A 27,244-nucleotide genomic window follows, 5' to 3' on the forward strand; every position below is an offset into this window, starting at 1 on the left:
ATGCCAAAGAATCTGACGCGGATACGTTGTTTAAACTTTTACTTTGGTTTCAAGAGTTTTTCGGGTACATAACTGTGGGTAACATATGGCTGGATCATCATCTCGATTGCTCATCATTCGAAGTGTCTTCAGAAATTTTCGAAGGGTTTGAACACAGATTGTAATCGTTAACATACATTTGATGTTCTAACACAGTTTTGAAGTCAAAATATAGCTTGTGAAAGATGTAAGGATCTAAGAGTGATGATTTTGGTCATATCTCGAGTTGAATTTTGAGATTTCAAAATCAGAATATGTAATTAAATTTTGAATGAGTATGGTTGTTTTGATTTCTATAAAAGAATGTATATTGTTGTGAAAGTAGGGAGTATAATGGATGATTTGCTGAATCAGATTCGAAGAATGTAACATATTATTTGTGAATTTATATATCTCTCGGGTATTACCTACCCGTTAAAAAAAATTTCACAATTAATATTTTGTACAACAGAATTTTATTACAGTCTTTATGAAAATATATATATGCATATTTTCTTCAGATGTAACATAGATTTAATGAGTTAATATTAAATTAAACTCATTTGATTTACGGTTGAAACTAGAACTGAATAATCCCTAAAGACTTTAGAAATTACATAACTTTTACGGAGTATTTATTCAATAAAATTGAAATTATGAATTAATACTTCGTTATTTATTGGTGTTTGTGGAATTCTTGTGAATTTCGCAAGGTACGAATAATGTTATTTGAAAAGTTTCGAGTACATCGACGATGAAAGTGAAAAATCAAACTTATATTTGAATAATTCATTTGATTTATTATGAATTGGGATTTATTGAATTGAGGCAGAGATTGTAGTTAATGATGGTTAAGTTGTGGACGAAGGACGTACATTATTGCATATTAGTAACATGAATTAACCGAGTAGTTAAGATTCACACATAATAGCTTAGTACAGAAATATTTATTATGGTCTAAAAATTTATATATATAAGATATACATATAAATCCTTCAGTGGAAATGAGTTAATACTTCATAACTCATTGATATGACATACTTGTTGTTGATTTATAATGATGTCCACGGTGATTCTTGAACTGACGGAGTTTATAATGTTATAGGTGCTGCTGATTCTGACAACGCTGATGGCACTGACTGTACTTGTGATGTTCATGGTACTGTTGATACTGTTGGTAAATCAAGTCTAGCTTGTAAACCACACATCATTCTTGTCAGGGTTTCTACTCTTCCTTCTATCATTTGGGTTCACTCATCTAATTTATGGTTAGGGCTAGAATAGATAATCTCTAAGACTTTAGAGACTACATAATCGTCGCAAAATGTTTCTCCAATGAAGTTATGAATCAATACTTCATCGTTTGTTATTGTTGGTATTCCTTGGTATCTATAGAGTGTATGTCATTGGTACTCGTGGGATATAGGTTGTGATGTTGAAGTGTGAGATGCGATGTTACTGTTGGTAGTGGTGATGGTGGTACTGGTTATGCTGCTGGTGCTGCTGTTGGTGTTTGTAACCCTTGCACCATATTCTCTAAAGCCACTACTCGAGCGCGAAGCTCGTTGACTTCTTCTATTACACCGGGGTGATTGTCGGTTCGGATGAGCGGATAAATAAAATCTAGAATTTGATGTAGTATATAATCGTGACGAGATATTATGGAAATGAGAGAGAAAATGGTGTTTCGGACCGGTTAGCCGGTAAGTGCTTCAGGTTCATCGCCAAGAGAGCAATGTGGTGGATGGAAGGGATCACCTTCTTCTTGTCTCCAATTATTGAGGAGGCTACGAACCTATCCCCAATTCATCCAGAATAGATGATGGCTAATTGGTTGATCCATTCCGGTCACACTGCTTTCGGAGCTTGAGTGGGATTCCATATCGGAATTCGAGGGACTTGAACTAATGACGAATTCCATTTCGTTCGATTGAATAAAGGATTTTTTTGATATGAAATGATTTTTCGGCTATCGGGTGGTATTCTAATTACATAGAATATCTATATATATATAGCACAAAAGATTTCGCAGATTACGGAGGAATTTACAGGATATGTCAGGCAAAGTTTACAGCAACAGATACGCTAAGATATGGATTAGCAGATACGCTAAGATATGAATTTTGTCTATACACTATTCATGCAATCAATGCAGTAAGACGTGTCTAGACTAAGAATGATAAGCAGGCAATTTCCGACAAAAATGATAAGCAAAACTTTTGACATGCAGACACGGTCAAAGTCCAGGCTCACTAATGCATCCTAACGCCTATTAGTTAGACACACTAATGCAGACCTGGTTCGCTAAGACCACCGCTCTGATACCAACTGAAAGGACCCGTTCATATACATTATAAACGATTCACAATAGTTGATTACGTTGTGAGGTATTTGACCTCTATATGATACATTTTACAAACATTGCATTCATTTTTAAAAGACAATCTTTCTTTACATCAAAAATTGACAGGCATGCATACCATTTCAAAATATCCACTATCCAACTATAAATTGATTTAATAATAATCTTTGATGAACTCAATGACTCGAATGCAACGTTCTTCGAAATATGCTATGAAAGACTCCAAGTAATATCTTTAAAATGAGCAAATGCACAGCGGAAGATTTCTTTAACACCTGAGAATAAACATGCTTTAAAGTGTCAATCAAAAGGTTGGTGAGTTCATTAGTTTATCATAATCATTTATTTCCATCATTTTAATAGACCACAAGAATTTCATTTCCAGTTCTCATAAATATACGTCCCATGCATAGAGACAAAAATAATCATTCATATGGTGAACACCTGGTAACCGACATTAACTAGATACATATAAGAATATCCCCTATCATTCCGGGATCCTCCTTCGGACATGATATAAATTTCGAAGTACTAAAGCATCCGGTACTTTGGATGGGGTTTGTTAGGCCCAATAGATCTATCTTTAGGATTCGCGTCAATTAGGGTGTCTGTTCCCTAATTCTTAGATTACCAGACTTAATAAAAAGGGGCATATTCGATTTCGATAATTCAACCATATAATGTAGTTTCGATTACTTGTGTCTATTTCGTAAAACATTTATAAAAATTGCGCATGTATTCTCAGCCCAAAAATATAAAGGGTAAAAAGGCAAATGAAACTCACCATACTGTATTTCGTAGTAAAAATACATATAACGTCATTGAACAAGTGCAAGGTTGGCCTCGGATTCACGAACCTAAATTAATTATATATATTTATGTGTTGGTCAATATCTGTCTAACAAATTAGGTCAAGTCATAGTGTACCACAATCCTAATGCTCGAGACTAATATGCAAAAGTCAACAAAAGTAAATTTGACTCAAAATAATTTCCAAAAATCTATACATGATTAATATATAGTTTAAATATCGTCATTTTATATTTTTAAATATTTTTAAAAGATTTATTAGAGTAAATAATATAATTTATTTATTAATAAATAAAATTTTATATTAAATTTATATAATAAAATATACTTTTATATATATTAAGTAATAAAATTTATAGGGTTCATTTAATATCATAAAGATAATATGATAGGTATTATTAAAGTAAGTTATTACACGTAGTAAAATATGTTTGTATCACATATTTATTTGATAAAATAATATCTATAATGTTAGTAAGTAAAAGTTGTATTATTTTGTAATAATAATAATTATTATAAAAATATCAATATTTATAATTACTAAGATGACATTATGATAAAACGATAATTCTAATTATGATAACTTTAATATTTACAATAATTTTTAATATTATCTTTAAAATAATAATTCTATTTAAAATAATAATAATAATGATATTTTATAGTAACAATGACATTTCTTTTAAAATGATAATTTTTGTTAAAATGATAGTTTTAATACTAACGATGCTTTTAATAATAATAGTAATGATAAAAATAATAAGAACGATAATTTTATCTAAATCAATATCTTATAATATTTTAATTTCATCATGATACTATTACCCATTATTTCCTAATCATTTCGTTTAATAACTTTTAATCGTCTTTTATATCGTGTTCATAATAATGATAATAATAGTAATCAAAATAATTAGGTGTTACAGATATTTGTTTTAATTACACTAATATTAATAATGATAGTTACTATAACATTATTAACGATAATACTAATAATTATCTTAATGATAATATAGTAATAATAATAATAACAATAACAATAACCATTTTTAAATAATGATATATATATATATTAATAATGATAATAATAATAATAATAATAATAATACCAATAATAATAATAATAATAATAATAATAATAATAATAATAATAATAATAATAATAATTGGATAATAATAATAATACTAATTATAACTTTAACGATAATAACGATAGTAATAATAAATAAATAAAATAACATTTTTTAATGATAAATCCCTTTTATTGATAAAGATAATAATAATGATAATAATAAGATAAAACTAGAACGACGATAAAAACGACGATAATAATAATCATTTTTAATAAAAATATCGAAAATTCAATTGATTATAACTTCTAATCCGTTCATCGAAACCATTCGATATCTAAAGGAAAAGTTCTTAATTTTTTGCTAGCTTTCCAAGGACATGCATATCTTATACCTTATCTCAACCGCAAGTGTAACTAATTGAAGATTCAACCTAACCTGTCTAAGGGCAATATTAAAAGTACAAGCATGCATAATCCTAAATACTCGAGCACTAGTCAGTGATACACTATTAGTATGAAAAAGTTAAATTATGAGTACTCACGTATCAATATTGAGATTCAATATTGCAGGAAAGGTACATAGACGCAACAGAAATAATAAACACTATATTGACCTCACGAGCATACCCATGAACCATACTCAATCACCTCCATAGCTATAACCCATAATTTCCTTAATCCTATCCCACTCGAAAAACAATTTCGAAATCACTCGGACAGCACTCCGTCGTAATATTTTATGTATACTAATAATATCTTGAAATAATACGGAGTAAATATATATATGTAAATCGATTGAGAGAGTTTAGAGAAAAATATTTTCAAGTTTCTATGAAATAATTAAAACCTATTGAATTCTATTTATAATAGATTTTTAAATTATTAAAGTGAATTATTAAAGTATGAATTATTAAAGTGAATTATTAAAGTATGAATTATTAAAGTGAATTATTAAAGTATGAATTATTAAAGTGAATTATTAAAATATGAATTATTAAAGTGAATTATTAAAGTTAAAGTAAAAAAAATAAAGTAAAGGTAAAGTTTAAGTATAGTAAAAGTATAAAACTATGTACGTATAATACGTGTATAAATATATATAATATTAATTTAAATCGTTATATATATTTAATAAAATAAAATATAAATATCTTTATCTTTATCATACTAGTTAAGTAATGAGTTGTCAAAAGTGGTTCTAGATATTTATAAAAGTTATATACGTTTTAATAATAAAGTTCTTTTTAAACTGAAAATGTTTTTGTACGTTTGAAACTAAATAGATCAATCAAGTCTTTATGAGATTCAATCTTCCACTATCCTTTGTCTAGTTTTCAATGATTGACAATTTGTTCTTATTTATAAATCACTTTACCATTTTCCGAATATTGTTAAAATGGAAAGATTTCTCAAATCAACGTGGGCCTTTAAACAGAGACTTGTAATCATAATTCAATATATCTGATAATTCAATCATTTGATCTTATCTTCTAATTCCATTGATAAACATTTTGAAACAGATACAATCATATAAAGTATTTAATCTAATATTTTGTTTATGTTTCAAGTTATAATATATATACACATATACATATATAATCATATTCGTTTAATGGTTCGTGAATCGTTGGAACTTGATCGAGGTTGAATGAATGTATGAACATAGTTTAAAATTCTTGAAATTTAACTTAACAAATATTGCTTATTATGTCGGAAACATATAAAGATTAAAGTTTAAATTTGGTTGGAAATTTCCGGGTTGTCACAGTACCTACCCGTTAAAGAAATTTCGTCCCGAAATTTGCGTGGAAAGGTCGTGAATGATAATAAGTATGTTTTCATGATGCATACGGGCTGAAAATTAGAGTTTTATCATCAGCGAATAATTTGGATAAACAATCCATTTATATGAAGAGTACGAATGAAGCTAACATAGAAGAGTGAAATGAGTAAGTGTAGATTCATCTTATCATTTGACGTAGATATGATTGATTCCCAGATTTCAAGGGATTTGAAGAAAATCTTCTTAATAAGATTTGACTCTCCGGTAATCAAGGGAATTAGGATCCGCTTTAAATGCGATCGTCCATTTTAATTGTTCTGTCAGAGATTTTCTTATAAATTCACCTCCTTCGTTTCCTTACAACTCACACCTTCTGTTGATGCATTTTATGCAAGTCCCTAGACATCTACCCACATCCATTGTAGGTACAGCAGTTTACAGGTCACCATGATTGCTCGTCATTATCCTATCCGTGTTTGTATGTGGTTACAGGAACTGCAGGAACGATATTTAGATGTTTAACTATGTTAGACTTAGTCAGACGTACGAGTGAAGCCTCACTAGTACGGCTGACAGGTTCATACGCACGGTTGATGCTGAGCTAAGTCACAATTACAACCTAAATGAGAAGACACGAGTGAGTGATCACCCGTACGGCTGATGAAGCTAACTCGTACGTGTGATGAATGAATCGTATGGGTGAGTCAACAGCAGGGGTATATAAAGTCTTATGTTCTTCATTTTAGGTTAAGCCTCTCATTTGTTACACACACTCAGATCTAGTGAGTTCCTCCGATTTTCTCTCAGTCCAAATCACCCAGGTGGTGAATAATAGCTCTAGGTGTTGATCTAATCACACTTGATTTAGTTGTGGTTTGACTAAATTAATCAAAAAAAACTTAACCTATTCACTAGAGGGTTTGATTCACTTATTCCACCATTGTGTGAGTTAAATCTGTTGATTTCTAAGTTCCTAGTCATGTTTCATCACCCTCTATTCTTTCCCCCTCAACTCATATTTTAAAGTATTCATCAATATGCTCCATCTAGTTCTGATTCTCGATATACTTCTAACTTTCATATCGGTCATTCTTCTTTTTCATCTACCGCCGGAAGAATCTATTTACTTCTACTATACTCTTGGGTTTATAGTGTTTCTAGTTCTCCCGTGTCTTTATATTTCTATATGTATCGATATATATGGTTTATAATTTCTGGTTTATCGTTGGGCTTTATATGTTCCCTTATATTTCAAAGTCTCTGCTTCTGTCTTCTATAATCATTATCATTCACAGTTAATGCTCTCTTTTATTTGCTACAATTTATACCCCAATTTCTATTTCGGAGTTTTGTCCTTTCGTTTCTTCTTCTTGCGATTAAGCACCGCTTGTAATGGTCCAGAATTCACAGATATGAATTTCGGAATGAACATTGTTAATGTTCTAGGAAGGAAATTGTGATGGCACGATCTTGACTTGTCAAATTACTAGAATACCTTGGAAAAGGCCGAATCATCAAGAAATATTTTCTTGATATTTTAGAGATTAAATAGAATACAAGAGTCTTATAACATGGCACATGATGATGTTATGATCTGTGAATCATCACGTTCCATTTAGAAACTCAGCATGACTTACTGTAATATAATCACGTTGATCAAGTGTCATTATATTATACTAATTCATGCTTCAGTTCCCGACACTACTTCAAAATATTCCTATTTTAAACTTGAATGTTTCAGAATTTAGAAACTAAAATAGTTTCTTTTATGATGTAATACAGATAGCGCGAAGAGATAAATGATTTCAAATAAGAAAAATTAAGAAAATATCTTCAGAAATATGGAGGATATTTATAATGAAAGATATGATGATATTTTAGAATTTCTAATATCAGAGGATGATGAAGAATATTGTCCGCAGGGGTTTAGAGTTAGGAGAAAGGTATTCGTTAATGACTTCAGCAGGTACTGAATCATTTGGATCCTTTGATGTCAGGTTCAGTCTTTGTAATTTGTCCACAGCCTCCTTCCTACTTTGCTCAATCCGTTTTCCAGTTCCAAAACTTCTCTTTTTCTGCGCTTTGCCAGCACACTTCATCATTATCATCCAGCTTTTACCGTTTAAAGTCATTTATAGTTTTTGCTGCTTCATCAGCATTTTTTTCCATTTTCGGAGAACCAATTCGTAGTTCGGAGTGTTTTTCAGAAACTTCACATTCAAATTAAGTCCAGAAGATATATGTTATATATACATATATAACTGTTGGCGTAGACATGTTGAAAGATTTCAAAATACTGATTGCTAATTCCCAATGATTCGTATGGCAATTCTCATTACAAGATGTGAACGAGTAAATGATGGGGTTTCAATAAATAATTATAATGACTTTTTGGAGAGGCTAAAGTCAAAGGGTAATGAAGTTGTTGGTAAATCTGCTAATAATGTGGTGGAATGTAAAAGGTTCCCTGGTAACGATGGTATATATCTCAAGGTTATAATAAGGTTAGTCTGACTGAAAAGTCGAAGTTGACTTGCTGGAGCTATGACAAAACTGGCTACTTTGAATAGGAGTCGCAAAGTTATTTTTGCTAATAAATGCCAAAGAATCTGACGCGGATACGTTGTTTAAACTTTTACTTTGGTTTCAAGAGTTTTTCGGGTACATAACTGTGGGTAACATGTGGTTGGATCATCATCTTGATTGCTCATCATTCGAAGTGTCTTCAGAAATTTTCGAAGGGTTTGAACACAGATTGTAATCGTTAACATACATTTGATGTTCTAACACAGTTTTGAAGTCAAAATATAGCTTGTGAAAGATGTAAGGATCTAAGAGTGATGATTTTGGTCATATTTCGAGTTGAATTTTGAGATTTCAAAATCAGAATATGTAATTAAATTTTGAATGAGTATGGTTGTTTTGATTTCTATAAAAGAATGTATATTGTTGTGAAAGTAGGGAGTATAATGGATGATTTGCTGAATCAGATTCGAAGAATGTAACATATTATTTGTGAATTTATATATCTCTCAGGTATTACCTACCCGTTAAAAAAAATTTCACAATTAATATTTTGTACAACAGAATTTTATTACAGTCTTTATGAAAATATATATGTGCATATTTTCTTCAGATGTAACATAGATTTAATGAGTTAATATTAAATTAAACTCATTTGATTTACGGTTGAAACTAGAACTGAATAATCCCTAAAGACTTTAGAAATTACATAACTTTTACGGAGTATTTATTCAATAAAATTGAAATTATGAATTAATACTTCGTTATTTGTTGGTGTTTGTGGAATTCTTGTGAATTTCGCAAGGTACGAATAATGTTATTTGAAAAGTTTCGAGTACATCGACGATGAAAGTGAAAAATCAAACTTATATTTGAATAATTCATTTGATTTATTATGAATTGGGATTTATTGAATTGAGGCAGATATTGTAGTTAATGATGGTTAAGTTGTGGACGAAGGACATACATTATTGCATATTAGTAACATGAATTAACCGAGTAGTTAAGATTCACACATAATAGCTTAGTACGGAAATATTTATTATGGTCTAAAAATTTATATATATAAGATATACATATAAATCCTTCAGTGGAAATGAGTTAATACTTCATAACTCATTGATATGACATACTTGTTGTTGATTTATAATGATGTCCACGGTGATTCTTGAACTGACGGAGTTTATGATGTTATAGGTGCTGCTGATTCTGACAACGCTGATGGCACTGACTGTACTGGTGATGTTCATGGTACTGTTGATACTGTTGGTAAATCAAGTCTAGCTTGTAAACCACACATCATTCTTGTCAGGGTTTCTACTCTTCCTTCTATCATTTGGGTTCACTAATCTAATTTATGGTTAGGGCTAGAATAGATAATCTCTAAGACTTTAGAGACTACATAATCGTCGCAAAATGTTTCTCCAATGAAGTTATGAATCAATACTTCATCGTTTGTTGTTGTTGGTATTCCTTGGTATCTATAGAGTGTATGTCATTGGTACTCGTGGGATATAGGTTGTGATGTTGAAGTGTGAGATGCGGATGTTACTGTTGGTGGTGGTGATGGTGGTACTGGTTATGCTGCTGGTGCTGCTGTTGGTGTTTGTAACCCTTGCACCATATTCTCTAAAGCCACTACTCGAGCGCGAAGCTCGTTGACTTCTTCTATTACACCGGGGTGATTGTCGGTTCGGACGAGCGGATAAATAAAATCTAGAATTTGATGTAGTATATAATCATGACGAGATATTCTGGAAATGAGAGAGAAAATGGTGTTTCGGACCGGTTAGCCGGTAAGTTCTTCAAGTTCATCGCCAAGAGAGCAATGTGGTGGATGGAAGGGATCACCTTCTTCTTGTCTCCAATTATTGAGGAGGCTACGAACCTATCCCCAATTCATCCAGAATAGATGATGGCTAATTGGTTGATCCATTCCGGTCACACTGCTTTCGGAGCTTGAGTGGGATTCCATATCGGAATTCGAGGGACTTGAACTAATGACGAATTCCATTTCGTTCGATTGAATAAAGGATTTTTTTGATATGAAATGATTTTTCGGCTATCGGGTGGTATTCTAATTACATAGAATATCTCTATATATATATATATAGCACAAAAGATTTCGTAGATTACGGAGGAATTTACAGGATATGTCAGGCAAAGTTTACAGCAACAGATACACTAAGATATGGATTAGCAGATACGCTAAGATATGAATTTTGTCTATACACTATTCATGCAATCAATGCAGTAAGACGTGTCTAGACTAAGAATGATAAGCAGGCAATTTCCGACAAAAATGATAAGCAAAACTTTTGACATGCAGACACGGTCGAAGTCCAGGCTCACTAATGCATCCTAACGCCTATCAGTTAGACACACTAATGCAGACCTGGTTCGCTAAGACCACCGCTCTGATACCAACTGAAAGGACCCATTCATATACATTATAAACGATTCACAATAGTTGATTACATTGCGAGGTATTTGACCTCTATATGATACATTTTACAAACATTGCATTCATTTTTAAAAGCCAATCTTTCTTTACATCAAAAATTGACAGGCATGCATACCATTTCATAATATCCACTATCCAACTATAAATTGATTTAATAATAATCTTTGATGAACTCAATGACTCGAATGCAACGTTCTTCAAAATATGCTATGAAAGACTCCAAGTAATATCTTTAAAATGAGCAAATGCACAGCGGAAGATTTCTTTAACACCTGAGAATAAACATGCTTTAAAGTGTCAATCAAAAGGTTGATGAGTTCATTAGTTTATCATAATCATTTATTTCCATCATTTTAATAGACCACAAGAATTTCATTTCCAGTTCTCATAAATATACGTCTCATGCATAGAGACAAAAATAATCATTCATATGGTGAACACCTGGTAACCGACATTAACTAGATACATATAAGAATATCCCCTATCATTCCGGGATCCTCCTTCGGACATGATATAAATTTCGAAGTACTAAAGCATCCGGTACTTTGGATGGGGTTTGTTAGGCCCAATAGATCTATCTTTAGGATTCGCGTCAATTAGGGTGTCTGTTCCCTAATTCTTAGATTACCAGACTTAATAAAAAGGGGCATATTCGATTTCGATAATTCAACCATATAATGTAGTTTCGATTACTTGTGTCTATTTCGTAAAACATTTATAAAAATTGCGCATGTATTCTCAGCCCAAAAATATAAAGGGTAAAAAGGCAAATGAAACTCACCATACTGTATTTCGTAGTAAAAATACATATAACGTCATTGAACAAGTGCAAGGTTGGCCTCGGATTCACGAACCTAAATTAATTATATATATTTATGTGTTGGTCAATATCTGTCTAACAAATTAGGTCAAGTCATAGTGTACCACAATCCTAATGCTCGAGACTAATATGCAAAAGTCAACAAAAGTAAATTTGACTCAAAATAATTTCCAAAAATCTATACATGATTAATATATAGTTTAAATATCGTCATTTTATATTTTTAAATATTTTTAAAAGATTTATTAGAGTAAATAATATAATTTATTTATTAATAAATAAAATTTTATATTAAATTTATATAATAAAATATACTTTTATATATATTAAGTAATAAAATTTATAGGGTTCATCTAATATCATAAAGATAATATGATAGGTATTATTAAAGTAAGTTATTACACGTAGTAAAATATGTTTGTATCACATATTTATTTGATAAAATAATATCTATAATGTTAGTAAGTAAAAGTTGTATTATTTTGTAATAATAATAATTATTATAAAAATATCAATATTTATAATTACTAAGATGACATTATGATAAAACGATAATTCTAATTATGATAACTTTAATATTTACAATAATTTTTAATATTATCTTTAAAATAATAATTCTATTTAAAATAATAATAATCATGATATTTTATAGTAACAATGACATTTCTATTAAAATGATAATTTTTGTTAAAATGATAGTTTTAATACTAACGATACTTTTAATAATAATAGTAATGATAAAAATAATAAGAACGATAATTTTATCTAAATCAATATCTTATAATATTTTAATTTCATCATGATACTATTACCCATTATTTCCTAATCGTTTCGTTTAATAGCTTTTAATCGTCTTTTATATCGTGTTCATAATAATGATAATAATAGTAATCAAAATAATTAGGTGTTACAGATATTTGTTTTAATTACACTAATATTAATAATGATAGTTACTATAACATTATTAACGATAATACTAATAATTATCTTAATGATAATATAGTAATAATAATAATAACAATAACAATAACCATTTTTAAATAATGATATATATATTAATAATGATAATAATAATAATAATAATAATAATACCAATAATAATAATAATAATAATATAATAATAATAATACTAATTATAACTTTAACGATAATAACGATAGTAATAATAAATAAATAAAATAATATTTTTTAATGATAAATCCCTTTTATTGATAAAGATAATAATAATGATAATAATAAGATAAAACTAGAACGACGATAAAAACGACGATAATAATAATCATTTTTAATAAAAATATCGAAAATTCAATTGATTATAACTTCTAATCCGTTCATCGAAACCATTCGATATCTAAAGGAAAAGTTCTTAATTTTTCGCTAGCTTTCCAAGGACATGCATATCTTATACCTTATCTCAACCGCAAGTGTAACTAATTGAAGATTCAACCTAACCTGTCTAAGGGCAATATTAAAAGTACAAGCATGCATAATCCTAAATACTCGAGCACTAGTCAGGGATACACTATTAGTATGTAAAAGTTAAATTATGAGTACTCACGTATCAATATTGAGATTCAATATTGCAGGAAAGGTACATAGATGCAACGGAAATGATAAACACTATATTGACCTCACGAGCATACCCATGAACCATACTCAATCACCTCCATAGCTATAACCCATAATTTCCTTAATCCTATCCCACTCGAAAAACAATTTCGAAATCACTCGGACAGCACTCCGTCGTAATATTTTATGTATACTAATAATATCTTGAAATAATACGGAGTAAATATATATATATGTAAATCGATTGAGAGAGTTTAGAGAAAAATATTTTCAAGTTTCTATGAAATAATGAAACCTATTGAATTCTATTTATAATAGATTTTTGAATTATTAAAGTGAATTATTAAAGTATGAATTATTAAAGTAAATTATTAAAGTATGAATTATTAAAGTGAATTATTAAAGTATGAATTATTAAAGTATGAATTATTAAAGTAAATTATTAAAGTATGAATTATTAAAGTAAATTATTAAAGTTAAAGTAAAAAAATAAATTAAAGGTAAAGTTTAAGTATAGTAAAAGTATAAAACTATGTACGTATAATACGTGTATAAATATATATAATATTAATTTAAATCGTTATATATATTTAATAAAATAAAATATAAATATCTTTATCTTTATCATACTAGTTAAGTAATGAGTTGTCAAAAGTGGTTCTTGATATTTATAAAAGTTATATACGTTTTAATAATAAAGTTCTTTTTAAACTGAAAATGTTTTTGTACGTTTGAAACTAAATAGATCAATCGAGTCTTTATGAGATTCAATCTTCCACTATCCTTTGTCTAGTTTTCAATGATTGACAATTTGTTCTTATTTATAAATCACTTTACCATTTTCCGAATATTGTTAAAATGGAAAGATTTCTCAAATCAACGTGGGCCTTTCAACAGAGACTTGTAATCATAATTCAATATATCTGATAATTCAATCATTTGATCTTATCTTCTAATTCCATTGATAAACATTTTGAAACAGATACAATCATATAAAGTATTTAATCTAATATTTTGTTTACGTTTCAAGTTATAATATATATACACATATACATATATAATCATATTCGTTTAATGGTTCGTGAATCATTGGAACTTGGTCGAGGTTGAATGAATGTATGAACATAGTTTAAAATTCTTGAAATTTAACTTAACAAATATTGCTTATCGTGTCGGAAACATATAAAGATTAAAGTTTAAATTTGGTTGGAAATTTCCGGGTTGTCACAATATAACACATAACAACTTTACTACACGGCAGCTATAAAGGTAATTCTAATTAATAAGCAAGTTGTTCAGCAAAGGCAATAAAGACACGTAATTCATAAGTCCATAAACAAGTCATGCATTCTGGTTTTACTAAAACGACTTCCCATCCTTGGTCTTGTGGAAAGTAACCATTATGACCATTGGCTAGGCAGCATGTTGTAATGTCGTCAAAAGGACGAGGGTTTCGTAATGCCCAACAACCTCGTAGCAATCTAAAAACCTTGTTTCTTAACCCAACTACTGAGTCCGTCACTTGTGGGAATGTTTCATTTAATAGTTGTAATCCGATGTTCTTTTTCTCACTTTGGTGAGAAGCGAACATCACTAACCCGTAAGCATAACATGCTTCTTTATGTTGCATGTTAGAAGCTCTTTCTAATTCATGAAATCCTATGTTGGGATATGTTGAGTCAAAATTGGTTCTTAACCCGTAGCGAAAAATTGCATTTGGGTTCCCCGCATTTAACGCTTTAAAGATAACACGGCGTAACTTACGGTCTCCTCAATGTGATATACCCCACCTATCAAAGGAAAGCCTTTTATAAACTAAGGCATTTCTGGAAAGTCTTTCAAATGTTTGACAAGTTAATTTCGCCATAACTAATTGTGCTGATGAATTTTGACCGACTCTAGACAAGATTTCATCAATCATATCCTCTGGTAGGTCTTCTAAAATATTCAGTTGTTTAACCTTAACGTCCATGTTGTGTTTTTATAGTGTAAAAATAGACGAGGGTTAGATTCATAAAAGATAATTAACAAACAATACAAGCAATCTTACATTTATCATAAAAGCACAAGCACACTATATTACATATATTACATAACATGATAAGACACACTAATGCAAATTTCTGGTTCTCTAAGACCAACGCTCAGATACCAACTGAAATGTCCCGTTCATATTGATTATAAACGTTCCATATTAATTGATTTCGTTGCGAGGTTTTGACCTCTATATGAGACGTTTTCAAAGACTGCATTCGTTTTTAAAACAAACCATAACCTTTATTTTATCAACAAGGTTAAAAGGACACCACCTAGATTATCCAGAAATGATAAACTAAAAATATCACACTTACACACTACCAATACATATTGGTTTACAATATTAATATGTTACAACAAAGTAAATCTTGAATGCAGTTTTAAACAATATTATACAAACATGCTGACACCAAATCTTGTCCATATTTTAGCATGCAACAACGGAAGCTCTTAATAATCACCTGAGAATAAACATGCTTTAAACGTCAACAAAAATGTTGGTGAGTTATACATTTAACCTATATATTTATCAAATCGTAATAATAGACCACAAGATTTCATATTTCAATATACATCCCATACATAGAGATAAAAATCATTCATATGGTGAACACCTGGTAACCGACCTTAACAAGATGCATATAGAATATCTCCTATCATTTCGGGACTCCCTTCGGACATGATAAATTCGAAGTACTAAAGCATCCGGTATTTTGAATGGGGTTTGTTGAACTCAATAGATCTATCTTTAGGATCCGCGTCAATTAAGGTGTCTGTTCCCTAATTCTTAGATTACCAGACTAAAAAGGGGCATATTCGGTTTAATAATTCAACCATAGAATGTAATTTCATGTACTTGTGTCTATTTTGTAAAACATTTATAAAACTACATGTATTCTCATCCCAAAAATATTAGATTTAAAAAGTGGGACTATAACTCACTTTCACAGATTTTTACTTCGTTGGGAAGTAAGACTTGGCCACTGGTCGATTCACGAACCTATAACAAATATATACATATATATCAAATTATGTTCAAAATATAATTACAACATTTTTTTATGGTGTTGATGATTTGAGTTTATTAAGCCAGCTGTCCTCGTTAGTAACCTACAACTAGTTGTCCACAGTTAAATGTGCAGAAATAAATCGATATATATTATCATCAATCCACGACCCAGTGTATACACGTCTCAGGCTAGATCACAACTCAAAGTATATATATTTTTGGAATCAACCTCAACCCTGTATAGTTAACTCAAACATTACAGCATATAGAGTGTCTATGGTTGTTCCAAATAATATATATACAATAGTCGATATGATATGTCAAAACATTTGCATACGTGTCTATGGTATCCTAAGATTACATAATATATTAAAATACATGTATAATACAATATGAGTTAGCTAGGATATGATTAATATAGATTTGTTACCAATTTTCACGTAGCTACAACAAGCAAAAATATCCAATCTTGTTTTACCCATAACTTCTTCGTTTTAAATCTGTTTTGAGTGATTCAAGTTGCTATGGTTTCATATTGAACATAATTTTATGAATCTAAACATAAAAAGTATAATTTTATTGTCAGAAATACAGATTACAAGTCATTTTTGTAAAGGTAGTCATTTTAGTCGAAAGAACGACGTCTAGATGATCATTTTGGAAAAGATACTTCCACTTTGAGTTTAACCATGATTTTTGGATATAATTTCATGTTCATAAGAAAAATCATTTTCCCAGAAGAACAACTTTTAAATCAAAGTTTATCATAGTTTTTAATTAACTAACCCAAAACAGCCCGTGGTGTTACTACGATGGCGTATATCCGGTTTTACAGTGTTTTTCGTGTTTCAGGTTTTAAATCATTAAGTTAGCATATCATATAGATATATAACATGTGTCTAGTTGATTTTAAAAGTCAAGTTAGAAGGATTAACTTTTATTTGCGAACAAGTTTAGAATGAACTAAACTATGTTCTAGTGATTACAAGTTTAATCCTTCGAATAAGGTAGTTTTATATATATGAATCGAATGATGTTATGAACATTATTACTACCACAGGTTTTGTGGATAAACCTACTAAAAATGAGAAAAATAGATCTAGCTTCAAAGGATCCTTGGATGGCTTGAGAGTTCTTGAAGCAAAATCATGACACGGAAATAAGTTCAAGTAAGATTTCCACTCGAAATAAGATTGTTAAAGTTATAGAAATTGAATCAAAGTTTGAATATGACTATTACCTTGTATTAGAAAGATATCTTACTGTAATAAGAAAGATTTCTTGAGGTTGGATGATCACTCAAAGTGGATTTGCAAGATTGAAAGTAAGCTAGCAAACTTGGAAGTGTTGTTGGTATGTTCTTGAGTAGTTATTTTATAACTTGGTTTATGTATGGATTTATGAACTAGATTGAGCTAGATTTTGATGAGTATGATGAAGAATACTTAGAACAATGGAAGAACACTTGAGAGAGAGTAGTTTGATGCAAGTAAGTTGCAAAATGAAAGTGTTTGTGTACATCCTCATTCACGTGAACTTTGCTCTAATATATAGGCTCCATTAGTTTGTTATTTTGTGAGATATTTCATGCTAGATGTTAAATGATGGTTCCCACATGGTTAGGTGACTCACATGGGCTGCTAAGAGCTGATCATTGGAGTGCATATACTAATAGTAAGTACATTTAGAAGCTGTGTATTGTACGAGTACAAATACGAGTGCATACGAGTAGAATTGTTGATGAAAATGAATGAGTATGTAATTGTAAGCATTTTTGTTAAGTAGAAGTACTTTGATAAGTGTCTTGAAGTCTTTCAAAAGTGTATAAATACATATTAAAACACTACATGTATATACATTTTAACTGAGTCGTTAAGTCATCGTTAGTCATTATATGTAAGTGTTGTTTTGAAACCTTTAAGTTAACGATCTTGTTAAATGTTGTTAACCCATTGTTTATTATATCTGAGATGTTAAATTATTACATTATCATGATATTATGATGTATTAATATATCTTAATATAATATATATACAATTAAATGTCGTTACATATATGTCTCGTTTCGAAATCCTTAAGTTAGTAGTCTTGTTTTTACATATGTAGTTCATTGTTAATATACTTAATGACATGTTTACTTATCATTTATCATGATTAAACATAGTGTATCAATATCTTAATATGATTCATATGTAATTAGTAAGACGTTGTTATAACGATAATCGTTATATATATATCGTTTTCGAGTTTATTAATTCAATAGTCACATTTTTTTATGTATATAACTCATTGTTAAAATACCTAATGAGATACTTACTTATCATAATATCAAGTTAACTATATATATATATATATATCCATATATATGTCATCATAAAGTTTTTACAAGTTTTAACGTTCGTGAATCATCGGTCAACTTGGGTGGTCAAATGTCTATATGAAACCGATTTCATTTAAACAAGTCTTAACAAGTTTGATTGCTTAACATGTTGGAAACACTTAATCATGTAAATAATAATTTCATTTAATAAATATAAACATGGAAAAGTTCGGGTCACTACAATAGGAAACCATCATGATCAGCCATAATTGATTGGAATTTGGAGTCTTTCATGTAGGGTTTATCTTTTGACTAATTTTAAGAATTATTGCAACTAAATTCCAAGCTTAAAAGTTAATCAAATTCAACTACATATACATGCATATTCATGTCCATAATTCTATCACCATAACCCATTTGATTTCAATTTTAATCTTAATTTTCTTTCTACCTAAACACTTTCATTCAAGAACACATCTATATTCAGCAACCTTTCTTCATCTACATCAAATTCTACTTCAAAATCTGATCTATAATCATCATAAGAAAAATTATTCAAGAATCATTTCAAGTTTACTAGATTACTACCAAGCTTTCTAATCCAATCCAAGTAGTCATCTAAGACCAAGAAACCTTTGTTATTTATAGTAGGTTATCTTTATTATTTAAGGTAATACTCATATCGAAACTTTGATTCGATTTCTATAACTATAAACTATCTTGATTCGAGTAATAATCTTACTTGAAATTGTTTTCGTGTCATGATTCTGTTTCAAGAACTTTCAAGCCATCAAAGATCCATTCAAGCTCAAGATTATTTTTGTCATTTCCAGTAGGTTTACCTACTATACTTGATGTATTAATGATGTTAGTAACATCATTAGATTCATATATAAATAACTATCTTATTCGAAGATTTGAAAACGTAATCACTAGAACATAGTTTAGTTAATTCTAAACTTGTTCGCCAACAAAGTTAATCCTTCTAACTTGACTTTTAAAATCAACTAAACACATGTTCTATATCTATATGATATGCTAACTTAATGATTTAAAACCTGAAAACACGAAAAACACCGTAAAACCGGATATACACCGTCGTAGTAACACCGCGGGCTATTTTGGGTTAGTTAATTAAAAACTATGATAAACTTTGATTTAAAAGTTGTTCTTCTGGGAAAATGATTTTTCTTATGAACATGAAACTATATCCAAAAATCATGGTTAAACTCAAAGTGGAAGTATGTTTTCCAAAATGGTCATCTAGACGCCGTTCTTTCGACTGAAATGACTACCTTTACAAAAATGACTTGTAACCTTATTTTCGACTATAAACTTATACTTTTTATGTTTAGATTCATCAACTTAAGTTCAATATGAAACCATAGCAACTTGAATCACTCAAAACGGATTTAAAACGAAGAAGTTATGGGTAAAACAAGATTGGATAATTTTGCTTGTTGTAGCTACGTGAAATTTGTAACAAATCTGTACAAATCATATCCTAGGTAACTTATATTGTATTATACATCTATTCTAATATATTATGTAATCTTAGGATACCATAGACACGTATGCAAATGTTTTGACATATCATATCGACCCATGTATATATATTATTTGGAACAACCATAGACACTCTATATGCAGTAATGTTTGAGTTAGCTATACAGGGTTGAGGTTGATTCCAAAAATATATATACTTTGAGTTGTGATCTAGCCTGAGACGTGTATACACTGGGTCGTGGATTGATTCAAGATAATATATATCGATTTATTTCTGTACATCTAACTGTGGATAACAAGTTGTAGGTTACTAACGAGGACAACTGACTTAATAAACTTAAAACATTAAAAAGTATTAAAAATGTTGTAAATATATTTTGAACATACTTTGATATATGTGTACATATTTGTTATAGGTTCGTGAATCGAGCCGTGGCCAAGTCTTATTTTCCGACGAAGTGAAAATATGTGAAAGTGAGTTATAGTCCCATTTTTACTATCTAATATTTTTGGGATAAGAATACATGCAGTTTTGAAAATGATTTACAAAATAGACACAAGTATTGAAACTACATTCTATGTTGAATCGTTATACCGGATATCGCCCTTGTTGAACTTGGTAGCCTAAGAATTGGTGTTTATTATAATTGCCACCCATTGACGCGAATCCTAAAGATAGATCTATGGGCTTTGACACGCCCCAGTCAGCGAATTTGAACTGCTTTAGTACTTCGATATTTATATATGGGGATATTCTAGATGCATTTGGTAATGTCGGTTACCAGGTGTTCAACCATATGAATGATTTTTATGCAGATTGCATGTTATTGAAAGATGAAATCTTGTTGTCTATTATTAAAATTTGATATATATGTTAAATCTATAACTCACCAACATTTTTGTTGACGTTTAAAGCATGTTTATTCTCAGGTGATTATTAAGAGCTTCCGCTGTTGCATGCTAATTTATGGACAAGAGTTGGAGTCAGCATGCTTGTATAATATTGTTTAAAAACTGCATTCAAAGTCATATATATTGTTGTGTAATATTATTGTAAACCATTATGTAATGGTCATGTGAAAACGCTATATTTTAGATTATCATTATTTGATAATCGTCGTAATATTTTAATGGTTATGGTTTGTTTTAAAAATCGAATGCAGTCTTTGAAAAACGTCTCATATAGAGGTCAAAACCTCGCAATGAAATCAATTAATATGGAACGTTTATAATCAATATGAATGGGACATTTCAGTTGGTATCCGAGCGTTGGTCTTAGAGAACCAGAAAATTGCATTAGTGTGTCTTACCGAGTTTGTTAGGATGCATTAGTGAGTCTGGACTCCGACCGTGTTTTCTTTAAAAACGATTGCTTAACACTTTTTGTTGGAAACTATATATTATTAACATGTAAATATTATGTGATATATTAATCTCTTAACGTGTTTGATATTGTGTGATAGATGTCTACCTCTAGTACAAATCCCATCAACTCACCTAATAATAACGAAGAGTCGAATATATTTTGGGAAGATTCACAAATTCCGGAGGAAGAACCGGAAGAGGAGGAACCGGAAGAGGAGGAACCGGAAGAGGAGAAACCGGAAGAAGAAGAGGTTTCGGAGAATGAAATATTAATACCTACAGTAAAACGATTAAATAAAAGAAGATACTCAATCAATGGTCCAAAATTAAAAATGGTCAATGGTGTTTCCGCCGAGGAAGCAAAATATTGGGAAGATTACCAATTTTCCGATGAATTGGATCCCGATGAGGATTCCGATGATGTTATAGAAATTATCTCGACCCAATTTAATAAAGCAAAAGAAAATAATAAGGGAAAAGGTATAAAAATAGAGAAACCTGATTCCAACCCCGATGAACTTTATATGTATCGGCAACATCCGTATTTTCTAAATTGTAACAATAACCCGGGAACCTCTAAACCACCAGGTTTTTATAAACCATTGTGGAAAACGACGGCTCGTATTAGAGGAACACCATATATCCCTAGAAAATTAGGTAAACGAACCAAGTCCGAAGAAGAAGAAACCAGTGATTCAGATTACAGGGTTGTAATCATGTTGTGTATTATATGTATTGTAGTGTGCTTGTACTTTTATGTTCTATGTAAAAATTGCTTGTATTGTTTGTTAATTATCTTTTACGAATCTAATCCTTGTCTATTTTACAGTATAAAAACAAAATGGACGTTAAGGGTAGACAACCGAATATTTTAGAAGACCTACCAGAGGATATGATTGAGGAAATCTTGTCTAGAGTCGGTCAGAATTCATCAGCACATTTAGTTATGGCGAAATTAACTTGTCAAATATTTGAAAGACTTTCCAGAAATGCCTTAGTTTATAAAAGGCTTTCCTTTGATAGGTGGGGTATATCACATTGGGGAGACCGTAAGTTACGCCGTGTTTTCTTTAAAGCATTAAATGCGGGGAACCCAAATGCAATTTTACGCTACGGGTTAAGAATCTATTTTGACTCAACATATCCCAACGTTGGATTTCGTGAGTTAGAAAGAGCTTCTAACATGCAACATAAAGAAGCATGTTATACTTACGGGTTAGTGATGTTCGCTTCTTACCAAAGTGAGAAAAAGAACATCGGATTACAACTTTTAAATAAAACCTTCCCACAAGTGACGGATTCAGTAGCTGGGGTGAGAAACAAGGTTTTTAGATTATTACGGGGCTGTTGGACATTACGAAACCCTCGTCCTTTTGACGACATTACAACATGCTACCTAGCCAATGGTCATAACTGTTACTTTCCACAAGACCAAGGATGGGAAGTCGTCTTAGTAAAACCAGAATGCATGACTTGTTTCTGGACTTATGAATTACGTGTCTTTATTGCCTTTGCTGAACGACTTGCGTATTAATTAGAATTACCTTTATAGCTACCGAGTAGCAAAGTTATTATGTGTTATATTTCATCCTATATGTATAATAAGTGGTATTGTATGTTTGTAAAATATTGTATAAAAGTTTGAACGAGAAATATTATTGTAATAAATTTTTCATATAGAATCGTAGTAGTTGAATTGTATAATAGCTACTAAGTATGAACTTAACGGGTAGATACTACCCGAATTAAAACTATAAAATGCTAATATGAAGAAAAAGCTTTTATAAATAAGTTCATATTATGCTACGAAATACTATTGACTACTCTTAAATTCTATATGATTAACTCAATTCTTTTGCCTATTTTTGAAGGAAATGGCACCGACGACTCGTCAGAACTTGAACATGAGTGAGGAAGACTTCCGTGTTTTCCTTGCTGCGAACATAGTCGCAGTGCAGGCTGCAATGCAAAATAACAACAATAACTCTGGTTCTAGCAGTGGAACTAATTCCACAAGAAATCGTGTAGGATGCTCCTACAAAGAATTCACTGCCTACAAACCTTTGGAATTCGATGGAACCGAGGGTCCAATCGGATTAAAACGGTGGACTGAAAAGGTTGAATCGGTGTTTGTCATAAGTAAATGTACTGAAGAAGACAAAGTAAAGTACGCTACGCCTACCTTCACAGAAACTGCGTTAACATGGTGGAACACCTACCTCGAGCAGGTGGGACAAGATGTTGCTTACGCACTACCGTGGTCAGCATTCAAGCATTTGATGAACGAGCAGTACCATCCCAGAAATGAGGTCAATAAGCTCAAGGTAGAGCTTAGAGGGTTACAAACACAAGGATTTGATATTATCACGTACGAATGACGATTCACAGAGTTGTGCCTATTGTGTCCAGGAGCGTTCGAAGATGAAGAAGAGAAAATCGACGCATTTGTAAAAGGGTTACCAGAAAGGATTCAAGAATATGTGAGTTCACACGAGCCCGCCTCCATACAAAAAGCAAGTCGAATGGCTCATAAACTCATAAATCAGATTGAGGGAAGAATTAAAGAGCAGGCGGTCGAAGAAGCCAACACGAAACAAGTCAAGAGGAAGTGGGAAGAAAACAGTGACAAGAGTCACCAACAAAACAACAGTAACTATCGCTTCAATAACCAACACAGCAATCACAACTACAATCACCCCATTTTTCGCAAAAACAAACGCAACAACAACTATCCTAACAACAACAACAACAACCACAATAACCGTTCTAACAACAATAACAATTGCAACAACAACCAAATCAATAACAACAATGGCAACAACAATCAGAACAATAAATGTCTAAGGTGTGGAGGGTATCATCCAGATAAGTTCTGTGTAGTACTGTGTACCAAGTGTAATAGAACCGGACATAGTGTAACGAAGTGTGATGTCTATGGACCAAAGGCATATAAAAATAACAGAACAAATAATTCCATTATTTGTTACGAATGCGGAAAGCCGGGCCATTTCAGCAAAGCATGCCCTAATCAAGGGAATAATAATGGGCAAGGCCGTGGACGAGTATTCAACATTAATTCGACAGAAGCGCAGGAAGACCCGGAGCTTGTTACGGGTACGTTTCTTATTGACGGTAAATCTGCTTATGTTTTATTTGATTCGGGTGCAGATAGAAGCTATATGAGTAGAGATTTTTGTGCCAAATTAAATTGTCCATTAATGCCTTTGGATAATAAATTTTTACTCGAATTAGCAAACGGTAAACTAATTACAGCAGATAAAGTATGTCGGGATAGAGAAATTAAATTGGTTGACGAAACATTTAAAATTGATTTAATACCAGTCGAGTTAGAGAGTTTTGATGTAATAATTGGCATGGACTGGTTGAAAAAGGTGAGAGCAGAAGTCGTTTGTTACAAAAATGCGATTCGCATTGTGCGTGAAAAAGGAAAACCTTTAATGGTGTACGGAGAAAAGAATAACGTGAAATTAAATCTTATTAGTAGTATGAAGGCTAATAAGAAAAGGTTGTTACGTCATTCTAGCACACATTGAGGAAGTTAAACTTGAAGAAAAGAACATCAGTGATGTTCCCGTCGCAAAAGAATTTCACGATGTATTTTCGAAAGAATTACCGGGATTACCCCCACATCGATCCGTTGAATTTCAAATAGACCTTGTACCGGGAGCTGCACCAATAGCTCGTGCTCCATACAAACTCGCACCCAGCGAAATGAAGGAACTTCATAACCAATTATAAGAACTTTTAGAGCGTGGTTTCATTCGACCAAGCACATCACCGTGGGGAGCTCCTGTTTTATTTGTCAAGAAGAAGGATGGTACATTTAGGTTATGTATCGACTACTGAGAGTTGAACAAACTTACCTTCAAGAACCGCTACCCACTACCGAGAATCGACGATTTATTTGATCAACTACAAGGCTCATCGGTTTATTTGAAGATTGATTTACGTTCTGGGTATCATCAAATGCGGGTGAAGGAGGATGATATTCCAAAGACTACTTTTAGGACGCGTTACGGTCATTACGAGTTTATGGTTATGCCGTTTGGGTTAACTAACGCACCAGCTGTGTTCATGAACTTCATGAACCGAGTGTGTGGACCATATCTTGATAAGTTTGTCATTGTTTTCATCGATGACATACTTATTTACTCAAAGAATGACCAAGAGCACGAAGAACATTTGAGAAAAGTGCTAGAGATGTTAAGGAAAGAAAAAATGTACGCTAAGTTTTCAAAATGTGCATTTTGGTTGGAAGAAGTTCAATTCCTCGGTTATATAGTGAACAAAGAAGGTATTCAGGTGGATCCAGTAAAGATTGAAACCGTTGAAAAGTGGGAAACCCCGAAAACTCCGAAGCATATACGCCAATTTTTAGGACTAGCTGGTTACTACAGAAGGTTCATCCAAGATTTTTACAGAATAGCAAAACCCTTGACTGCATTAATGCATAAAGGGAGGAAATTTGAATGGAAGAATGAACAAGAGAAAGCGTTTCAATTGTTGAAGAAAAAGTTAACTACGGCACCTATATTGTCATTACCTGAAGGGAATGATGATTTTGTGATATATTGTGACACCTCAAAGCAAGGTCTCGGTTGTGTATTAATGCAACGAACGAAAGTAATTGCTTATACGTCTAGACAATTGAAGATTCACGAGCAGAATTATACAACGCATGATTTGGAATTAGGTGCGGTTGTTTTTGCATTAAAGACTTGGAGGCACTACTTATATGGGGTCAAAAGTATTATATATACCGACCATAAAGGTCTTCAACACATATTTAATCAGAAACAACTGAACATGAGGCAGCGCAGGTGGATTGAATTGTTGAATTATTACGACTTTGAGATTCGTTACCACCCGGGGAAGGCAAATGTGGTAGCCGACGCCTTGAGCAGAAAGGACAGAGAACCCATTTGAGTAAAAGCTATGAATATAATGATTCACAATAACCTTACAACTCAAATAAAGGAGGCGCAACAAGGAGTTTTAAAAGAGGAAAATTTAAAGGATGAAATACCCAAAGGATCGGAAAAGTATCTTAATATTCGGGAAGACGGAATTCGGTATAGGGCTGAAAGGATTTGGGTACCAAAATTTGGAGATATGAGAGAAATGGTACTTAGAGAAGCTCATAAAACCAGATACTCAATACATCCTGGAACGGGGAAGATGTACAAGGATCTCAAGAAACAGTTTTGGTGGCCGGGTATGAAAACCGATGTTGCTAAATACGTAGGAGAGTGTTTGACGTGTTCTAAGGTCAAAGCGGAGCATCAGAAACCATCAGGTCTACTTCAACAACCCGAAATCCCAGAATGGAAATGGAAAAACATTATCATGGATTTCATCACTAAATTGCCAAGGACTGCAAGTGATTTTGATACTATTTGGGTAATAGTTGATCGTCTCACCAAATCAGCACACTTCCTGCCAATAAGAGAAGATGACAAGATGGAGAAGTTAGCACGACTGTATTTGAAGGAAGTCATCTCCAGACATGGAATACCAATCTCTATTATCTCTGATAGGGATGGCAGATTTATTTCAAGATTCTGG

Source organism: Rutidosis leptorrhynchoides, chromosome 4 (assembly GCF_046630445.1).
Source record: "Rutidosis leptorrhynchoides isolate AG116_Rl617_1_P2 chromosome 4, CSIRO_AGI_Rlap_v1, whole genome shotgun sequence".
Lineage (NCBI taxonomy): Eukaryota > Viridiplantae > Streptophyta > Magnoliopsida > Asterales > Asteraceae > Rutidosis > Rutidosis leptorrhynchoides.